Here is a 9,397-nt window from a genome sequence, read left to right as displayed (position 1 = left end):
AGGTCCGGGGTTCGATCCCCGAGCGCGTCATACCAAAGGACGTTAAAAGATGGTACTAGTTGTTACCCTGTCTGGCGCTCGGCATTAAGAAGCTAAAACAAGGACTGATCGGCTCGAAGTCAGTATGCTGTGTCTGAGTTGGGTATTCATGTTTAAACTGCGGCATGGTATCTCAGTGGGCTAGCACATGAAATTGGTAATAGTCCGGATTAATACAAGCATACACACACACACACACACACACACGTAGCTATGTCAGTGCAATGATCTTGAACGTCTTGATGTACTTCAGTGAGTGAGTGAGTGAGTATGGTTTTACGCCGCTTTTAGCAATATTCCAGCAACATCACGGCGGGGGACACCAGAAATGGGCATCACACCCATGTCGGGAATCGAACCCGGGTCTTCGGCGTGACGAGCGAACGCTTTAACCACTAGGTTACCCGACCGCCTGTGTAGTAGAATCATGAGTGAGTCAACCAACATTCAATAATTTTACTGTATCTATATAAACTGGCCGGCAAAAGAAATTTTACAATTGAAAAATGGATTTGATAAATTTTTTTACAACGTTACTAAACTGAAAACAGTCTCCGAACACTACAAACTTAAGGTCCAGAGCAACACACCAATGATACCCGTATTAAATACATCACCACCGAATAACCTTTTCTTCTTTGTTTCATTTTTAGCGCGCGTGCGTGCGTGCGTGCGCGTGAGTGCGTGCGTGTGTGTGTGTGTCTTTGTCTGTTATAGCTGGCCCACTTAGATACCATACCGCCCTGTACCAGGCGCCCAATCCACTAGACCACGGAGGCTGTTCTCCAGTGATGAAGACCATTAGACCTATTGTACAGCCATCTTGATGTTACACTATTTACAACGATAGCATTTTCCCTTCTACCACATAAAGACAAACAAACCATAACTATGGGAGAACGGAGTAAGACTTTGGCATTTTGGATACACGATATGAAAATGATCGATGAGGTTTGATTGAAATCGATTTCAAATAATGTTTTATCATAAAAGATTCAAGGGATGATAAAAAAACACGGAAGCCACTAATACATTGCTTTGATCCTATGAATATTCAACGGAATATCCCTGTTTTATTTCAGTTCATTTTACCATACATTGCCTTGGTGCAGTGGTGATTATTGATTTAAAACATCAATGCGTTTTTTTAAGCGAGGGTAAATATAGATCAAAATGACATACATGTTTTTTTCAGTAATGCTTTGGTACATGGAGACCTGTTTAATCAGTCAAATAAAAGTCATATTGTTGAAATTGTTAAAGACACAATACTAGAGACTGATAAGTGATGATGTGTTAACGATAGTCCGTCAGTTTTGTTACTAATGTGTTCTCTGTTTGAAGTGTGTTCTATGTGTTCTGTGAGTGAAGTTTGTACTTGATGTCGGCCCGAAGTCCATGGTAACATTGATTCTAAATGGGCGCATAACCTGACATATTTTTCTCGCTTACCCATCCTATAATCATTCGCTAACCCCGCTCTCACTGACATCCTCAAACATCCTTCTACCCCCCCCCCCCCCCCCCACAATAAACACACACTTTCTCTCACTTTCATACTCCACAATAACCCCGCAACAACCCCCCCCCCCCCCCCACACACACACACACACACACCTCACAATCTCCCTCCCTCCCTTACTCTGACTAAGACTCTCACTCACTCTCACGAAGACACTCCTTCCCTCACTCACAATCTCACTCACTCACGCTCACGAAGACACTCCTTCACTCACTCTCACGAAGACACTCACTCACTCTCACGAAGACACTCCATCCCTCACTCACAATCTCACTCACTCTCACGAAGACTTTCCATCCCTCACTCACAATCTCACTCACTCTCACGAAGACACTCCTTCACTCACTCACCCTCACGAAGACACTCACTCACTCTCACGAAGACACTCCATCCCTCACTCACAATCTCACTCACTCTCACGAAGACACTCCATCCCTCACTCACAATCTCACTCACTCACTTTCACGAAGACACTCCTTCACTCACTCACTCTCACGAAGACACTCACTCAATCTCACGAAGATTCTCACTCACAATGTCACTCACTCACTCTCACGAAGACACTCCCTCCGTCACTCAAGCACTCACTCTCACGAAGACACTACCTCACTTACTCACAATCTCACTCACTCTCACGAAGATTCTCCCTCACTTACTTACAATCTCATTCACTCTCACGAAGACACTCCCTCACTCACTCACAATCCCACTCACTCACTCTGACTAAGACTCATTCTCTGTCACTCTCTCGATAACCCTCCCCAACCCTCATTAGCTAACGCTCATCCCCAATCGCACTCACTCTGTCACTGACGCTCTCACTCACTCACATCCTCCCTCCCTCACTCACTCAAGGTGTGACCAACACCTCCCTCACTCTCTCACTCACTAACACACCCTCTACCTACCCTTTTACTTTCTTCCCCACTCCTTCACTCCCCCTCCCCACCCTGACAAACGCTCATGAACCCTCATTCTGCAATGTAATGTGTGATGAACACTCACCGTCTCCGTCAGTAGCGCTGACCTCCTCGTGTCCACCGCACCTGTGTGATCTGACCACCAGCATCTCATTGGTCCAGTATGAATCGCAGACAAGTTCAGGGCCTCATCAACTCAACAGCACCAGGCAACGGAATCCTCAAAGTCTTCATATATGACATTTGGTAGAAATATGTCACACTAGCTTCACGTGATTTAATGGCAATAGATGGCAACAGTTAATCCCATCCCGGGGCATCACTGTTGATTTTCTCGTGTAAATTTAAAAATATTCGTTATCACATATAATCCTGAATTTCAGCCGCGTATCTGGGGTCACACACACATTACACCTTCATGCAGATAATAATGCTGCCGCGATCACATTCTGCCCAATGCGGCCAGGTGGAAGCGGTTATAATCAGTCGATATGTCGGAGGTAGACAGCTGACCTTATCTTCTCCGATAAATCCATTCATGTTCCATCACATGCGAGCAGAGGTCATTCCTGTTCCCTAATGACATTTAATTTGCATGCGAAGTATGACCACGTGGGCACCTGTCCGTTCCCTGTAGACCTCATTAAGAAGGTTCATTTCCAGTCAGTATGAGCAGACGACTGCTTTCGGCTGAGCAGTTGGCGCTCTATAATTCTGCTGGTACTGTAATCGTACGGACAAATAACCTGCGTGACGTCACTTCGCGGGATTCTGCAACAGGCGACACTGTTGTTTAATCTATATTGGGGCGTGTTCTGCTGCTCGCGCACGGGCATCAGTTGTTGACGACTAGGGATGGTCGCGGTCAAACTCATCAATGGATGAATTGAGACAGCAGACGATAAATATCACGGATGAACAAGTGAGGGGAGATCACAGACGAACATACGACAATGATCACCACAGAGTATACGACAAATATAGCAGGCAACAAGAATCACATGTGATCAAACAACAAAGATCACATGTGATCAGACAACAAAGATCACATATGATCAAACAACAATGATTAAATCAGAGTAGACGACAAGCAACGTATATGATCAGACGATGACAGAACAGAACAGAACAGAACTTTATTACGCCCAAAGCTACAAAAAGTAACATGTTGAGGTTTAACAGGAGATGTGACGTATAATAGTGATGGCAGCTATAATAATTATTTAAATGTAGCCTTTACTATTTTACAATATTTTGATAATTTTTTCAAGAAGATATTATTTTTACTATGAAACATCTGTTGAAGTTTAAACATAGATGGATGTACAATAAGAGTCTTTGGTATGTATAATTGTCTTACTTCTTTAAAATATTCACATTTAAAAATATAATGATATTCATTCGCAATGTCTTGGCTTTTACAAACAGTATACTTTCTATCTAATAAAGGGGTGTGATTCCATCTTCCACATTCAATCGGTAAATAATGGCAAAAAGTTCTGAAAAGTAGTTGTGGTATGTACACACCTTTTGGTAAATTACACAGATATGTTTCCAGTGAGATATTATCTTTAATGACTTTATAAAATTTTCCTTTACTTGAATTTGTGATATCAGAATTCCACCGTTGTATAAACTGATCTTCCAGACAAGTGGTGATGGTCAAGTAGACGATTAAGATAACGGGAAAACTGACGATAAAGATCGCGAGCAAGCAGACGGCAAAAATATCATGGACGAACAGAAAACTATATACGTTTTTTGTTTTTTTTGTTTAACGCCACACGACAATATTCCAGACAGTCAGACAGACAATAGTTTATTAACGTCTCACTCCTGTACATACATAAAACAGCTTTATACAACTTTACATAGATAAAATGTACAGAACCATTCAATAGAATCATGAGAGACGAATTATCACAGAATTTATACATAAATGATATAAAGATGATATAGTAAAAAGTTATCCATATAAAATATGTTTTCTACGATTAAGAATTAAAAAGCAGACTTTGGCAAGTATAAAACACACACTGGAGTCACTGAAAATAAAACAAAGTTTGTCGACATCAGGCATATCTAAAACATTATAAGATTTAGCAATACATTCATTAAAAAGAGTTGCCCTGATATCATCATATAATGCGCAGTGAAACAAAACATGGACCTCGTCTTCTATATGCTATACGAGGGCTGTCTTTAAATAATGGAGTCTGGACCAAGCAACTCAGTGATTGATATCATGAGCATCGATCCCCACAATTGGGATACGATGATATGCCATCAGTTGCATCCAAGTCACCGAGCCTGTCCACCCGATCAATTTAGTGGCCTCTTACGACAAGCATGGGTTTCAGGGGGACCTATATTGTTACCCGAAACCCCCACTGGTAAGTCAATGTTAAAGTATTGGAGTTATGATCACCTTAGTGCTACGATCACCCTGTCGAACGTGACCGAATATGAACGCGAACAATCCCAAAATATAAATCGTCCCAGAAAATACTTGAAAAACATAATAATGTCTCAGACTCTAGAAAAAGAAGAAGAAATTGTCTGCCACAAAAATACATTGTTGCAGAATGTTTCTTTTTTCAACATTAGTAAAATAAGCTCATAGGTTTAATTGCAAATTTTCAGAAAGATGCTTCTTAATCAACTCTTGGAATATGTGATTTTAAGTGATAATGTGGTCACTGGAGACTGGGGGTATTTGACCAAAGCTGCCAAAATACGAGGCATCACATTCTATTTAACCCTTTCAACCTCATATATTTCCTTACACTTTTCATATTTTCCACACATTAACGGTAATTCGCGAGTTGCTAGGCACCACACACCTCGTACCTATCGCCACTAATGACTCGGAGCTGTATTCACTGAACAAACACCTGGCACGCGAGCGTTAACTTGCGTCATCACAGATAAGGGTCAGCGCGCACCGGGCGCAGCTGACAAGACCACAGACATCAATTTCGGCACTGGTCAATCGCTGATAAGTATTTTTTAACCAGCTGGCACATGTTTGACAGATAACGTCAGCGCGCACGCCCATTGTGAATACGAAAAAACGGGGCTAAAACGAACCTACCTATAGAATAATGGACTACTCCACCCTGCTTATATATACACTGACGGACAAAAGAAACTTCACGGATTCGGTTTCGGAGTCCATACCACACAACCAACTAAAACCACACAATCCTTCCGACTCCCAAACAGCCAATCAATATTCACGGCAGAACTAATGGGCATGGCCTCAGCCCTCCATAATCAAGAATCCAAAAACCACAAAAAAATCCTAATACTTACCGACTCCCTAAGTGGACTGCAAGCCCTCCAAAACAAAAATACCAAAAACCGCCCTAAATTAATAAATCAAATACTTAAAAGCTCCAACGACCTAACTAAGGCAGGCAAACGAATAACATTCTTATGGATCCCCGCTCACGTAGGAATATACGGTAATGAAAACGCCGATAAAGCAGCTAAACTATCCCTCAAAATCCCGGAAATAAGCTTAAACTTACCCATCTCAAAATCAGAATTAAAAGTGTAAACAAGCAGAAAATCACCAAAAAATGGCATAAGAGTGTCTAGAAGTGTGTCCCTTCCTAGTCTAGACATGAGTGTCCCTTCCTAGTCTAGACATGAGTGTCCCTTCCTAGTCTTAGTGTATGATCTAGGCATGAGTGTCCCTTCCTAGTCTTAGTGTATGATCTAGGCATGAGTGTCCCTTCCTAGTCTTAGTGTATGATCTAGGCATGAGCGTCCCTTCCTAGTCTTAGTGTATGATCTAGGCATGAGCGTCCCTTCCTAGTCTTAGTGTATGATCTAGACATGAGTGTCCCTTCTAGTCTTAGTGTATGATCTAGGCATAAGTGTCCCTTCCTAGTCTTAGTGTATGATCTAGGCATGAGTGTCCCTTCCTAGTCTTAGTGTATGATCTAGGCATGAGTGTCCCTTCCTAGTCTTAGTGTATGATCTAGGCATGAGTGTCCCTTCCTAGTCTTAGTGTATGATCTAGGCATGAGTGTCCCTTCCTAGTCTTAGTGTATGATCTAGGCATGAGTGTCCCTTCTAGTCTTAGTGTATGATCTAGACATGAGTGTCCCTTCTAGTCTTAGTGTATGATCTAGACATGAGTGTCTCTTCCTAGTCTTAGTGTATGATCTAGACATGAGTGTCCCTTCCTAGTCTTAGTGTATGATCTAGGCATGAGTGTCCCTTCCTAGTCTTAGTGTATGATCTAGACATGAGTGTCCCTTCCTAGTCTTAGTGTATGATCTAGACATGAGTGTCCCTTCCTAGTCTTAGTGTATGATCTAGACATGAGTGTCCCTTCTAGTCTTAGTGTATGATCTAGACATGAGTGTCTCTTCCTAGTCTTAGTGTATGATCTAGACATGAGTGTCCCTTCCTAGTCTTAGTGTATGATCTAGACATGAGTGTCCCTTCTAGTCTTAGTGTATGATCTAGGCATAAGTGTCCCTCCCTAGTCTAGACATGAGTGTCCCTTCCTAGTCTTAGTGTATGATCTATGCATGAGTGTCCCTTCCTAGTCTTAGTGTATGATCTAGGCACGAGTGTCCCTTCCTAGTCTTAGTGTATGATCTAGACATGAGTGTCCCTTCCTAGTCTTAGTGTATGATCTAGGCATGAGTGTCCCTTCCTAGTCTTAGTGTATGATCTAGGCATGAGTGTCCCTTCCTAGTCTTAGTGTATGATCTAGGCATGAGTGTCCCTTCCTAGTCTTAGTGTATGATCTAGACATGAGTGTCCCTTCCTAGTCTTAGTGTATGATCTAGGCATAAGTGTCCCTTCCTAGTCTTAGTGTATGATCTAGACATTAGTGTCCCTTCCTAGTCTTAGTGTATGATCTAGACATGAGTGTCCCTTCCTAGTCTTAGTGTATGATCTAGACATGAGTTTCCCTTCCTAGTCTAGACATGAGTGTCCCTTCCTAGTCTTAGTGTATGATCTAGGCATGAGTGTCCCTTCCTAGTCTTAGTGTATGATCTAGGCATGAGTGTCCCTTCCTAGTCTTAGTGTATGATCTAGACATGAGTGTCCCTTCCTAGTCTTAGTGTATGATCTAGGCATGAGTGTCCCTTCCTAGTCTTAGTGTATGATCTAGACATGAGTGTCCCTTCCTAGTCTTAGTGTATGATCTAGGCATGAGTGTCCCTTCCTAGTCTTAGTGTATGATCTAGGCATGAGTGTCCCTTCCTAGTCTTAGTGTATGATCTAGACATGAGTGTCCCTTCCTAGTCTTAGTGTATGATCTAGGCATGAGTGTCCCTTCCTAGTCTTAGTGTATGATCTAGACATGATAACACATAGCCGCAGTATTTCCGGAATTTGGCAAAGGTCTCGACATGGTATGGCATGAGGACTCCTCACAAAACTAGCACAAAAAGGAGAAGCAGGGAACCCTGCAAACTTCACAGACAGCTTCCTGGAAGACATGTCGCTATCAGTAAAACTAGGGAACAATAATCCTGATCCTATGTCACTGGCCAATGGCACGCCACAAGGCAACATTACAAGACCAACCCTGTTTAACATCAAGATCAGTGATCTATTTGATCATGTCAACTCTCCAACCCAAACTTCTAAATTCGCTGATGACGGAGCAATATAAGATATTTAAAAAATCAGAGAAATATTCCAGTCAACCCTGGACGGAGTAGATCAATGGTGCAATAAATGGGGGTTCACCCTTTCAAGTGAAAACAACTGTGGGAGTTCTATTCAAACGCAGAGGGAAAGATGCCATGATACCCCGCCTCTCCATTACGAGCGTAAAATTCAAATTTGAAAAATCCGCCAAATTTCTAGGGGTGATCCTTGATCACCACTTCATTTGGCGCAAACATATAGAATATGTGGAAAACAGATGTCATAAAGACATGAACATATTGCAGGCAATTTCAGGCACATCTTGGTGTACCTCTAGGGACGCTCAGCTGGACCTCTACACATCACTGATCAGATCAAAAATAGACTGTGATTGTGAGGCCTTTCACTCAGCATCAAATACTGTCTTGAGCCGCCTCGACAGAATACAATACAAAGCCCTAATGCTTGCCACAGGTGCAGCAACAGGTACTACACTAGAAGCACTACAAGTAGAGACGGGAGAACTCCCATTGAAACTAAGAAGAGAGCAGGCAATATTATCGTTCTGGGGACATCAAACCCCTTGATATGGCAAGACAAAATCACCCGAGATGAAGCCCTAACTCGGAAAAATCCCTTACCAAAGCCATCTGGGATATTAGTACATGAACTCATCCGAAGTCACAATTGTGATGACATTCAGCCACACAAAAGTCACTTCAATGGGTTACACCTCCCAGGAATTTAAAAACTCCAAAAGTTGACACTGTTTTAACACCAGAAGCCACTAAAGAAATCCTACCCTACTACGACATTGTTATCACCTGTGGTGTACACAGATGACATTGTTAGCTCCTGTGGTGTACACAGATGACATTGTTAGCTCCTGTGGTGTACACAGATGACATTGTTGGCTCCTGTGGTGCACACAGATGACATTGTTATCACCTGTGGTGTACACAGATGACATTGTTAGCTCCTGTGGTGTACACAGATGACATTGTTAGCTCCTGTGGTGTACACAGATGACATTGTTAGCTCCTGTGGTGTACACAGATGACATTGTTAGCTCCTGTGGTGTACACAGATGACATTGTTAGCTCCTGTGGTGTACACAGATGACATTGTTAGCTCCTGTGGTGTACACAGATGACATTGTTAGCTCCTGTGGTGTACACAGATGACATTGTTGGCTCCTGTGGTGTACACAGATGACATTGTTAGCTCCTGTGGTGTACACAGATGACATTGTTATCACCTGTGGTGTACACAGATGACATTGTTATCACCT

Source organism: Haliotis cracherodii, unplaced genomic scaffold (genome assembly GCF_022045235.1).
Source record: "Haliotis cracherodii isolate W230 unplaced genomic scaffold, xgHalCrac1.p SCAF_11, whole genome shotgun sequence".
In the NCBI taxonomy this organism is placed as follows: Eukaryota; Metazoa; Mollusca; class Gastropoda; order Lepetellida; family Haliotidae; genus Haliotis; species Haliotis cracherodii.
Note: the sequence above shows the minus strand (reverse complement) of the source record.